The 13,734-nt window shown below is 44.5% G+C and overlaps 1 protein-coding gene across 4 annotated transcripts in view; it reads right to left on the bottom strand.

The window, feature by feature from the left end:
- The window catches only part of Stk32b (serine/threonine kinase 32B), a 242,841-nt gene that overhangs the window by 195,347 nt on the left and 33,760 nt on the right, over window positions 1-13,734 (bottom strand). Inside the window, exon 1 of one of the 4 annotated variants that reach the window (XM_029545412.1) lies at window positions 2,248-2,290. The exons of the other annotated variants lie outside the window; for them this stretch is intronic. The gene's annotated coding sequence lies outside the window, so the exon portion shown is untranslated. Of the gene's footprint in view, window positions 1-2,247; window positions 2,291-13,734 lie in introns of those variants that run through there. 4 annotated transcript variants of the gene reach the window in all.

Raw genomic sequence — 13,734 nt, forward strand, 5'->3', positions numbered from 1 at the left:
CCTCTAGACATAGAAAAGGTAGGAGAGATAATCAAGCATTCCTCCAAGGTTCTTACTTCCCTGACTTCACCCCTGATGAATAATACTAACTTGTCATTCCGCCTGTTGCTTCAGACCTTGACTTCAGCCTACCAGCTCCTTAATGTTACCAGACCTAGGCGCTTTAAAGATTGCTGGCTATGCGTACCTCCCAGAACTAGTTTGCAAGTGTCAGTTACATCTTCTCTGGTGATGCTACCAAGTAACCTTACCTCACCCTTCGTTAGCTGCCCTAACTCCAGTGCTGCTATGACCCCGTACCTCACCTCTGTTCCTCCCTTTGGTGTAAACCGTGCTTACTATCCAAAAGCAGATTGATTCTTTGGCAGCCATGGTACTTCAAAACCGGCAAGGACTAAACCTCCTGACAGCTAAAGAAGGTGACCTTTGCCTATTCCTACAAGAAGAATGCTGCTTCTACGTCAACCAATCCGGGATAGTAAAAAATAAACTCCAGGAGCTACAGGCAGACATAAGAGACTTCAGCAACTGTGAGACATCTGGTTCTGGTACCTTTGAAAACCCCATATGGAAGTGGATCCTTCCACTCTTAACACCTTTCTTGGTCATTTTCCTGCCATTATTATTCGCTCCTTGTTTTATCAATCTTATATCTACCTACCTTCAGAGACAAGTACAAAAAATTTCTAACCAAATTGTTAACCAGCTCCTGTTACAGGACTATCAGCCTCTGCCCATAGATGATCACCAAAACAGACTCAAATGGTGAAGACCAGATATACCCTGACTATGCCCCTAAACAGCAGGAAGTAGCTTAAGAGACACGACGCCCCTATTCCCTCTTCACCATCGGTATCCCCTCTCTTTTTCTCCCCTTCTTTTATAATAACAATAACAAGAAGGGAGGAATGTTAGCACCAGAATACTGCAAGCCCCGCCTAACCATGTGATCCTTGACCTGCGTTGCCAGGACAACGACCTTCTATCCCACAATCCACTTGGCTCAGTTCCTGCCCTTACTGGTGTGTATAAGAGAGGAAGCCAACCCCTCCTCTCTCTCTCTCTCTCTCTCTCTCTCTCTCTGCTCTTCTCTACCCTTCTACCCACTTCGCTGACCCCCATTCCCGCATAATAAACCTCTCCCACATGGAACACCTTGAAAAAAAAAAAAAAGAACTCCAGAATTTGCAAAGAGGCCAACTTCTCCAAAAGTCAAAGAGGGAAGGGAAAAAATGGAGTCTTCATCTCCTACACTGTAATGAGTTTAACCTTAAAGAAACCAAACAGAGGAGGAAAGTGTTCTCTCTATCAGTAAATCCATCAGGAGGGACAGGCAGGCTCTGGTTGCACCATTCTGTGGTTCTTTGGTTAACATCTGACTATTATGGCAACAGCTAGTGCTAGATAGGGAAATACCCAGATAGAGGGTGGATGAAGGATGTTACAAGAAGTGGGGACATGTTGCCATCGCCTGAACCACTGAGTGGCCCAGCATTACTAGACATCTGGCCAAATACTAAATCCAAAAGACAGCCACTGATGAAGACTTCACGCTGCAAGTTACTCAATTTAAATAAGCCTACTGGATATATTGAATATTGAATATATTATTGAAGATATATGAAGCCCAGGGGAACAGATTAAAAATAGTAAAATACAGCACATGAAACAGTTCTCAAGAAAATGAGTTATTTTTCACAAGTAAATGACATGAAACTATTATTACCAGATTTATTTATTTTATGTGTATGAGTGTTTGGCCTGAATACGTATGTGTGTAACACATGTTCACCTGGTACCTGGGGAGATCATACGAAGGTACTGGATCCCCTGGGATTGGAGGCATACACAGCCAAAGCTACCATGTGCACATTGGAAACTAAGCCCAAGACCTCTGAAAGAGAAGCCAGTGCTTTTGACCTCTGATCCAGCATCAAAAGTAGTTTTTTTAAAGAGAAACAACTCTGACTAAAAGCAATGAGTGTTAAAAGGTCCAACATCTAAGGCACAATGTAATTTCAGTCAGCAATCTATTGGAAGACATACTTTAGACAGTAGAGGAAGTATGAATTGGGGTGGCTAGCATTAAGTAATTATTATCAGGTGTGGCAAGACAGAAGACCTGTATTTCATTCCATACCCAAATGACATGTGGTACTTCAAATTGCTATTCCAGGAGGTTGAGGATCTTGGGTGACTGGCAAAAACATATGTTCTAGAGGAAAGCTGGTGCTATGAAAATCTTACCAGATGTGACAATAGCTAAGCCAACGCTTTAAACAAACTCTCCATCTTCTCCATGATTTCAGAAGCAATCAGCTGAGGGCAGGAGACGAATTTCCACTCAATTGTAAATTAAACTCCGCCTATGGAGAAGATAGGGAAAGACCAGGAACGGGCTAAGCTTTAAGCTTTTATTCTCTGGGCTTCTTCACAATCTTGGAGGAAGCAAAGCAACCAGAAAGGAAAAGATGAGACACTCCCTGAGACATCAGTGGAAGAATGGAATGTGCCATATGTCACAGAAGATGTGGGTGTCACAAAGCCACGGTCTCTATGGCATAGATCATACCTAAGTACAGAGAGAGCCCCTGTGTGTACTGACAGGAATGAGCTGCACTTTGCAGAAAAGCTGACCAGGGGGGCTTGAACAGGAAGTCACAGCAAGATATCTAAACCAATTAATCTGACTGAAAGGAATTGAACATCAATGGCCATGAGAAGTCCAATCAAAACTGCTCTGAATTCTCAGTACACAATGAGTGAGCAAGGCGCATGCTACAATCTACCACCTACCATGACACGGCCTGACAATGAGAGCTAAGTCACTGCACAAATGTGCATCAAGATCAGCATTAAACATGTAATGATGTACAGTCACGCACTGAGCATAATGAAAGACCTACAGTCTGATAACTCACAAAGAGAATGATATTGGACAAAAAGACGCAGCAGCTTAGGGCCATGATAGAACTTCTGGTAGCTGCTATGTTCTGTTGGCTTAATGTTTAACATGAATAAGTTGACTTCCTGAAAACATGTGCCCTCTATAATTTTATGTATGTGCTTACTGTACTATAGACCCCTTGGCAAAGTGGAAAACCTGTGAAATCAAGCATTCTTACTGTGCAAACTTCAGAAGCACTGTGGCCAAGGAATGCAGTGTGGCTAAGGCATCTCCTGTTGCTGACACTGCCTAATATCCTGGACCATTGCATAAAATGGGCAAAAAGCTGAAAGGATCTTGGCCTTTGAGAAAAACTCTGTGGGTGATAAGTATTTCAAAAGTCTTGGTCTTACAGACAGTAGACGATGCACAAAGAACACATGGTGAGGTCGAGACTGGCTAAGAGCTATGATCTTGCAGAGGACCCAAGTTTGGTTTCCAGCACCTATAGGAGGGGCATTGACAACTGCCTATAACTCTAGATCCAGGGCATCCAATGCCCTCTTCTGGTCTCCACATGCACTACACTCTTGTGTGCATATCCACACATACATGTATTTTTAAAAAATTAAATCTTTTTTTAAAACATATTTTTAGGTGCTTCCCTTATCCCAGGTCTCTTTCTCATCCTGGAGATGACCCCCCACCTCTCCACCCCTGTCAGTTGCAGATTTCTATTAATTCTATTAATTCTCATGGCCATCTGTCCATTTCTCTTGTCCCTCCCCACACCTGATTCTGAACCAGCCCCGTTTCCCTCCCCATACCTGCTCCTTCCTAGGTGCCTCCCTCCATCTGCCTCTTATGACTATTTTACTCCTCATTCTAACTGAGATTCAAACAGCCTTGCTTGTACCTTCCTTCTTGTTTAGCTTCTTTGAGTCACGGAGTATAGCATGGGTATCCTGTATTTTATGGCTAATATCCACTTATAAGTGAGTACATGCCACGCATTGTCCTTTTGAGACTGGCTTACCTTACTTAAGACGATACTTTCAAGTTCCATCCATTGCCTGCAAAATTCATGATGTCTTTGTTTTTAATAGCTGAACAGTATTCCATTGCGTATATGTACCACATTTTCTTTATCCATTCTTCAGTGGAGGGACATTTAGGTTGTTCCCAGTTTCTGGCTATTATGAATAAAGTTGTTATGAACATAGTTGAGACATTGTCCTTGTGGGATGGTGGAGCATCTTTTGGGTTGTTCTTGAAGTAGAACTAATCCAAGTTTTCTGAGAAACTGCCAAATTGATTTCCAACGTGGTTGTACAAGTTTGCATTCCCACCAGCAATGGAGGTGTGCTCCCCTTGCTCCATATCCTCAACAGCATGTGCTATCTCTTGAGTTTTGGAGGTGTCCAAGAATCAATGGGGGTGACCTTAGCTGTGACTCACAGCATTGGGGATATGGAACCTGAAGAGGTCACCTCCTGTAGCCAAGGCAGGAACCCCATTGGAGGAGCTATAGAGACACCAACCCACCCACAAAACCTTCAACCCAAAATGTATCCTGTCTACAAGAAATGCAGGCATGAGGGATGAAACAGGCTGAGGGAATGGCCAACCAATAACTGACCCAGCATGAGACCCAATCCCATGGGGAAGCACCAATCCCTGACACTATTAATGACACTGTTGTGCTTACAGACAGGAACCTAGCATGGCTGTCCTCTGAGAGGCTCTACCCAGCAGCTGACTCAGACAGATGTAGACACCCGCAGCCAAACAGTGGATGGAGCTTGGGGACACTTATAGAAGAATAGAAGGAAGGATTGTAGGCCCTGAAGGGAATAAGAACTCCACAGGAAGACCAACAGAGTCAACTAACTTGGACCCTTGAGACTCTCAGAGACTGAACCACCAATAAAAAACATGCACAGACTGAACCTAGAACTTTCCCTGTATATATAGAAGATGTGCAGCTTGGTCTTCATGTGGGTTCTGAACAACTGGAACAGAGGCTATCCTAAAAGCCTGTTGCCTGTACTTGAGATAAGTTCTTCAAGCCTGGCTGCTTTATCTGGCCTCAATGGGAGAAGAGGTGCCTAGTTAGCCTCAAAGAGACTTAGAATACCAGGGCTGAGGGATACTCAGTGGTGCCCCCACCTACTCAGAGGAGAAGGGGAGGGAAGGGGAAAGATTGTGGAAGGAGTTGACAGGAAGGGGGGCAGTGAGTGGGATGTACAGTGAATAAGTAAAATAATAATAATTTTAAAAGAGACCCGTAAACTCTAAAACTCTAATATATATAGATAGTGGGATCCTATTTTGTCATCCTGGAAAAACAGTGAGAGGCCTGGTGAGAGCTGGTGTTCTCTAGGAATGGACAGACGAGCACAAGCCAGACTTGCAGGGGCTGATGCAATGACCCCCCTGGGGTGTAACTCTCTGGTAGCTTGTCAGTTCTGAGATGTGCAAACTCAGTGACTCAGCTGTCCCACCACTTCTCGGTGGGTGTCCTTTGGTACTTGCCTCACAGAGACTCCTCTGATGTACATTAGGAAGCCCAAATGAGGATGCTCACATCCCTCATCAGCAGGCAAGTGAGTCGATAAATCATGGCTTAATCAGAGGGGTTGCTGCAGAGCGGCCCAGCGGAATGAGCCACAGCCTGAGCGTAAACATGAAAAATGATAGCAAGGGAGAAAAACAAGATGCGGAACGATCTAACTCCATCATGATGTTTAAAAATAGAACTTGTTACTGGGATTACATAACGTTAAGTGGAAGACTGAGCCTCCGTAGCATGAACACCCAAAATTGACACTGAGCCAGCTCTCTGTACCTCATATTTCCTTGCATGCTTTGCATGGGCCGGGCCATCCGATGCTCATAGTAACTCTGTCAGGCAGATATGATGGTGTGCATTTGATAGACAAGGAAACGGAGCTATGGTGGTATGGAGTAACTTCTCCTGGTCCTAAAGCTGTGAGGTAGCTCAGTCAGGAAAGGGCAGGTGCCTCCAGTCTGAATCTGAATTATCCTCACACACTCGAACATTTGAATGCTTGGTGACATTATTTAGGGAGGTGGGAGCTAGCTATAGCAAAGGGGTTTCCTGAGGGTGAGCCTTCTCACTTTCTGTTGGGTCTCTGTTTCCTATGGAACAGAGACGCCAGAGAGGGAAGAATCTTATGGCCAGCGAAGAGTCTGTCTGCCCCCATGCCTTCCTCATCCTCAAACTACGAGCAGCAAGAGAAAGCAACAGAGCAAGGTCTGCCTCCTTGCTCGCTCTCTCTGGTCAAGAGCAAGCTCCCAGCAGACACAGAAGCAACCTTATAGTCCAGGGGAAGAAAATGCTGACTCAGGCAGATGCTGGGCAAACAAGAGGGTTTGGGTAAGTGCTCAACAAGAGATGATGGTCTTCCTGCCTGTAGACCTCACATCGCTTTTACTAGAAGATATCAGTGCTAGAAGAGCACGCTCCAGATGGAAATCAGCAATCTTGTCTTACAGAAATCTGGGTTTTTGATTTTATTATTGGATGGCCCACTATTCCACCACCACCCCCCCCAGAGAATGGAAATGCAAATTAAAGAGATGTTTTGAATTTTTTAAAAATAAGTCTTTCAGAAGCCTAAGTCATTATAGTCATAATTGGGGTACAAGATAGAATAAAATCCCTATTGTATCAAGATAAAGATAAAGGGATAATAACTCCTATCGGTCCATTCTTGAGAAAAACAGACAGTATTTCTAACGAACTCCTGTATCAATGGCCGTCATAATTGCCCATCTCCTCATTGTGAGACAAATGGCTGTTCTAGCATTGACAAAAGGAGCAATTTCAGTTTTTCTTTGTTTTTCTGCTTCTCCTTCTCTTTCACTTCCTCTGTTCTTTCGTTCCTTGATTCTCTCTCAGGAGAGCAACTGCAGTGCCTGAGTGCCTGAGTGCCTGCATTGGAACAGTAGACATGGTGCCGCCACCCAGTGCTGATTCTCCTGTGCAGCTGTGAGCTGTGCCCTGGCCATGCTGTACCTTAGGTGAGCTGAGGTCTGTCCCCTGCACCAACACTCCCAGAATGCCTGCTCTGCCCACTCAGGTGAGATCTCTTCTATTGCTGTCTGTTTTGGCCATGCCATCTTCAGCATGGTGTCAAGAACCTGGGATTGTTGACACTGCTGGCCTTGCTACTTCTCAGCTATTATGACCATGACAAGCTACTCAACCTTTTCTATCACTTCAGAGGTGACAAGTGGAGGCCCACTGCTTGCTACTCGGCCTAGTCTGTAAATTCCTTTAATGAACTGAGTTAGACACAGGCTTTAAGAACCTAACATTTCACACAAATATCCAGATTTCTGATATCAGAATCTAGTCATCTGGTCACTCCTACCACAGGGTCTGCTAGAGCTGGTAGTAGCTACCCACTCTCTCTGGGGTAGCCCTCGATGGAAACCCGGGAGTTCATGAGTGGAAGGAGCCAACCTGTTATGGTTATGACACACTATTCCAACACCATACTCATCCATCCCTCTTATAGACTCTGGATTTCTTGGCACTTCCCTTTGACTAGAATATTCTCCTGCACAGATTTACTCAGAAATCCTATTCATCCTTTAAAGCCATAGTCACATAATGACTATCGCAAGCCTCTCTCAGCATCTCTATCCCTAAGGGAAACCAGGTTCCTCATCTGACTCCCTCTGAGCACCAGCTATAACTATGTCTCAGTGCTTTCCATGGCTAGCCTTTTTCCACACTTACTTGTAAACACACACACACACACACACACACACACACTGAGATATGCATGCACATATACATAGATATAAAGTATATAGGTACCACACAAACAGAGGCATACACATTCACATGCCAGTTCACAGAGTAGAGACCCTAACTCATTAATGTGCCCCAATAGGAAACGTTCTCTCTAGAGTAGACAAGAATAATGCCCCACCTAGCCTAATACCCAAATCCTGCATCTTGGACTTGAAGGATGCAATATTATTGGAAAAAAACAAAAGAGTGTGGTAGTTTGAATATTCTTGACTAGGGAGTGGGACTATTAGGAGGTGTGGCCATATTGCAGGAGGTGTGGTGTTATTGGAGAAAGTGTGTCACTGTGGGGGACAGGTTTTGAGGCCTCCTATGAATCAAGATAACTCTTGGCTCCTTCTCCAGCACCAGGTCTGCCTGCACGCTGCCATGCTTCCCGCCATGATGATAATGGACTGAACCTCTGAAACTGTAAGCCCCAATTAAATGTTTTCCTTTATGAGCATTGCCATGGTCATGGTGTCTCTTCACAGCAATGGAAACCCTAAGACAGAAGTTGGTACCAGGAAACAAGTATTCCTGTGATAGGGCTAACCATGCTTCTGTTTGGAAGAATGTGGACTCCGATACTTTGGATTAGAAAAGCAGTTAAAAAATATAAGTGGGAGACAGAAGTGGATGCTCACAGTCAGCTATCGGATGGAACACAGGGCCCCCAATAGAGGAGCTAGAGAAAGTACCCAAGGAGCTGAAAGGGGCTGCAACCCTATAGGTGGAGCAACAATATGAACTAACCAGCACCCCCAGAGCTCGAGTCTCTAGCTGCATATGTAGCAGAAGATGGTCTAGTCAGCCATCATTGGGAAGAGAGGCCCCTTGGTCTTGCAAACTTTATAAGCCCTAGTACAGGGGAAGGCCAGGGCCAAGAAGGGGGAGTGGGTGGGTAGGGGAGCAGGGGCGGGGTGGGGGATAGGGGACTTTGGGAATAGCATTTAAAATGTAAATGAAGTAAATACCTAATAAAAATTGGAATATATATATATATATATATATATATATATATATATATGGCTTAATGGACCATACTAGTAGGAGCGTGAGGGTGATTTGAACTGTGGGGGCCAAGATCAAGAAGTTTTAGAGAAGAATTTTAATATATGGCCTAGAAATTGTTATTCTGATATTTAGGATAAGAATGTAGCCTAAAAGTCTGACTGAGGCTAAAGTGAAGGGTTTTTAGATTAATTCTTTTGGCAGAGGAAATCTCAAAACAGCCTAGTATGGACTCTGTTGTGTAGTTATTAGTGTTCCCCCTTATGCAAATTTATAATGCAGGGGGTCAAGCTGAGTGAGAAAAATACAAAATGTACAGTTTGGGGAGAAAGGGAACACCAGGAAACAGAATGGAGCTAAGTCCTGTGTTCAAGGAGATAAACAGATTAAAGAAAAGCCTATGGTAAATGGAATGAAAGGAGTGGTGGTCTCAGGGCAAGACCCCACCCAGCTAAGCTTCCAACTTGTGGGACAAAAATTAAAGAAAAGCTTAGAGCCAAGTGTTGGGGCACATACCTTTGATCCCTGCACTCAGGATGCAGAGGCTGATGGATCTCTGAGTTTGAGGCCAGTCTGGTCCACAGAGTGAGATCCAGAACATCCAATATTAGGCAGTGAAGGAAACCATCAAAAACAGAAAGCTGGTGAAGTTGGAGTTGAACAGGGATCCCATGTTCCAGTCCCAGCAAGCAACAGAAGCCTTGGCCACATGGTTATGGCTTTTGAGTCAAGGATAAAAGACAGGGCTTATGAAATATCTCTCTCTCTCTCTCTCTCTGAGGCTAAGGAAAGCCGCTGAGGCCAGATGTGTAGAGCAGGGGTGTCCCTTCACAGAGACTTAGAAAAGCCATTGTGTGAAGCTATGAAGGCAAAGCCTGGATTGCCTTGAAGACATCAGGATGTTGGAGATGCCAGAACTGTGGGACACCTGCCAAGGAGCACTACTTACAGGAGGTGGAACCAGCTCAAAAGAGAAAAGCCTGCTGTGGTCAACAAAGCTGAGAGAAGTTGGAGATCTGAAGAACACTTTGACATCAGACTTAGAGATGCAGAGTTTAGGGCTTGCCCAGCTGGTTTTCTGTCTTGTTTTGGTCTAGTATTTCCTCACGGTGTTCTCTTTCTTCCCTTTTGGAACGGTAATTGTATATCCTGTGCCATTATATGTTGAAAGTATGGCATCTGATTTTTTTTAATTCCGATTTTATAGGGTAATTATAATTAAGAGACTGCATGACTCTGAGAAGAGACTTTGAATTTTGGACTTTTAAAACAAGTTTGAGATTCTTATAGACTGAGGGGACTTTTGAAGCTAGACTGAATGCATTTCTGCATTATGTTATGGCAACGAGACTATGGGGGCAGGGAGTGGACTGTGGTGATTAAAATAAGAATAGCTCCCACAGACTCATATTTTGAATGCTTGGCCAAGCATTCATAAGTGTTGGCCCTATTAGGAGGTGTAGCCTTATTGCAGGAAGGTGGCTTTGTTGGAGGAAGTGTATCACGGTTGGGATGCGCTTTGAGGTCTCTTATGCTATGCCCTGTTTGGCTTACAGTCCCCCATTACCTGTGGATCAAGATGTGGAACTCTCAGCTCCTTCTCCAGTACCATGTCTGCCTTCCTGCTACCAGGCTTCTCACTGTGATGATCATGGACTAAACCTCTGATGCTATAAGCCATCTCCAAGTAAATGTTTCCCTTTATGAGAGTTGACATGGTCATGGTGTCTCTTCACAGCAAAAGAAACCCTAACTAAGAAAATGAGGCATAAGTTACAAACAAAACTGAGGCTGCTGTTCCAGCAAACTGGTGGTGAGAGGCTAGGTGGGGGAGTCTGGGAGGAGCCCAAGGATAAAACAGGACTCTGCATCAAAGTGAGGGGATTTAAAGGCTCCACTAGCCTCTTCTGGGTTCGAAGAGGCTAAGATCCAAGGGATGCAGGCAGCCTCTAGAAGCAGGAAAGGGAAGGGAATGGACCATGGCCCACATCTTCCAGGAGGAAGTAACCGTCCTGGCATTTTCATTTACCCTGGTAGAGGCCATTGTAGACTTTTGACCCTCAGAACTGCAATACACAACAATGGCCCCACAAAACCAGAATTGATTGATGTGCACCATGACAGAGTGAGTCACTGTTCACACAAACACCCTGTCAATGGGAATCTGGCCTGTGACAGGGAAAAAAACTAAAAGGACGATGCCATGGGGTCTAGAGCCTGGCCTACTCTCTGGTAGCGATGGTGACCTTAAGATGTTTCACTTTGAAGGAGCATAGAGTCCTTGCCTGTAAATGAGCCAGAAGCACCTGGTTCCAGGGCTGCTAAGAAGCCACAGTCACAGTCACATAGGTGGCTGTTAGACTCTCTTAGTATGGGAAACTCCCAGGAGAGCATTTCTACCCACTCGCTGCTGCTGACAGTAGGTTTTGTAACCAGAGAAATAGTTCTGATTATAGGCCATATGTGGGCCTGGGTACATACTCATCCCCAGCATCTTCTGTTGCAAGTACAAATGATGCTTGCAGACCCTTGCTCCCTCTTCCTCCCCTGCCCCACTGTGAATGTGACTCTCTATTCCAAGTCACAGGCTGCCCCAGCTTTGTTATGGCTTTCCATGCAGCACTCTGCAGGGTTGTCGCTCAGTTCCTGATGCTAAGGATGGAATCTGTTTCTTTGTTTCTTGGATCTGGGCAGTCTTAGACACTTGATGTAGTTAAACATTTGTATAAGAGTACTGCTATCAGATCCAAGCTGAGGTTTCAAGAGGGTCCCTGACTGTCTTAGCCACTGTTCTATTGCTGTGAAGAGACACCATGACCACGGCAGCTCTTACAAAGGAAAACATGTAATTGGGCCTGGTGTAGAGATTAGAGATTTTGTCATTACTGTCATAGTGGGAAGCATGGTAGTGTGTATGCAGACATGATGCTGGAGAAGGAGCTGAGAGTTCTGCATCTGGATTCACTGGCACCAGGCAAACAGACACACTGGGCCTGGCTTGAGCATTTGAAACCTCAAAGCTGACCCTAGTGACATACTTCCTCCAACAAGTCCACAACCTACTCCAACAAGATGACACCCCTCAATTCCTATCAAGTAGCCATGACTCCCTAACGACCAACCATCCAAATACATCATCCTATGGGACTGTTCCTATTCAAAATACCACACTGACCAAGAGTGGGCTAGCCATTTGTGTATTATTCCTTTGAACATCTGTGCCTTTGGGGTCACATTCAAAAATATATTTTATCATACCAGTGGCTTTGAAGAAATTATCTTGTGCTTTCTTTTCCTGGCTCAGGGGATTACATCCAAGTGTTTGGTTTGCATTGACCTTTGTACACATAAGACTCAGACATCTACCTCTGTTCCTATGCGTGTAGACGCATGTTTTCCCTGTGTCATTTACTGAAGAGACCATCCTTTCTAAAAGCATGTTCTCGGTGCCTTGTTATAGATGAAATGACGACAGCAAGTGACATGGAACAGAAAGGAGTCACCCTATCCAAAGCCATCCCAGACTAGCCAGGATTTGCTGACCTCCCTCCCTTCAATCCCGCAGTGCTCCACAGATGCCTCCAAGGCCTAAGATGAGCCCGAATGATCAGGCTGCCCAGCTGTGTTCTATGTTTCTGGGCTTGGGTGCCTTGCTATAGCAGCAATAGCTTACTAATGCATGGTGTTCCCTATTTAGTGGCTGAAGAAACATCTAAATTGCAAATGACTATGACTAATGGGTAGATGATGAGAGGCCCACTTTGAATATTAGATTTAAATCATTCATAAAGTACAGTGTCAATTAACATTCTTCACAGAAGCAGAAAGGCAATTAAAAAATTTACATCTATGCACAAAAGACTCCAAATCATGAAAGCAAACCTAAACAACAAGGGCAAACCTGGAGGCAGTATATTAACTGAGTTTAAAATATTCTACAAAGCTGTGCTAACCAAACAGCATGGCACTAGCACAAACACACAGACACACAGGCCAGAGAACAGAATGAAGAACCCAGAAATAAATGCAGTTGAGTGCAGCAATCTGCAACAAAGGCACCAAGAATATATATGTCTTAGTCAGGGTTTCTATTCCTGCACAAACATCATAACCAAGAAGCAAGTTGGGAAGGAAAGGGTTTATTCAGCTTACATTTATACATTGCTGTTCATCACTGAAGGAAGTCAGGACTGGAACTCAAGCAGGTCAGGAAGCAGGAGCTGATGCAGAAGCCATGGAGGGATGTTACTTACTGGCTTCCTTCCCCTGACTTGCTCAGCCTGCTCTCTTATAGAACCCAAGACTACCAGCCTAGAGATGGCACCACCCACAAGGGGACCTCCCCCCTTAATCACTAATTGAGAAAATGCCTGACAGCTGGATCTCATGGAGGCATTTCCCCCAACTGAAGCTCCTTTCTCTGTGGTAACTCCAGCTGTGTCAAGTTGACACAAAACTAGCCAGTACAATACATAAGAAAAAAAAGGCAATCTCTTAGGTGGATGATAGAGAGCTATGTGACTTTAGACAGAAAAATAGAACAAAGCCCTGTAACTCACCATGTACAAAAGCCAACCCAAATGACTAAATGCTTAAACATAAGACACCAAACCTCGAGCCTGCAGGAAGAAAGCTATGGTGATGGAATGAGAAATGTCCCCCACAGGCTCATGTGTTTGGACTCTTAGTCCCTATGTTGATGCTACTTGATAAAGTTATAGACTCTTTAGAAGGTGAAACTTTGCTGGAAGAAGTGAACCAGTGGAGGAGATCACTGAGGCTTTATAGCGTCCTCACATTCCTCTCCTCTGTCTTGGTTAACATCTTGGAAAAAAGACAGCATTTTCAACAAATGGTGCTGGCACAACTGGTGGTTATCATGTAGAAGAATGAGAATTGANNCATTCTTATCTCCTTGTACAAAGCTCAGGTCTAAGTGGATCAAAGGCCTCCACATAAAACCAGAGACACTGAAACTGATAGAGGAGAAAGTGGGGAAAAGCCTCAA

This window comes from Mus pahari, chromosome 13 (genome assembly GCF_900095145.1).
Source record: "Mus pahari chromosome 13, PAHARI_EIJ_v1.1, whole genome shotgun sequence".
Lineage (NCBI taxonomy): Eukaryota > Metazoa > Chordata > Mammalia > Rodentia > Muridae > Mus > Mus pahari.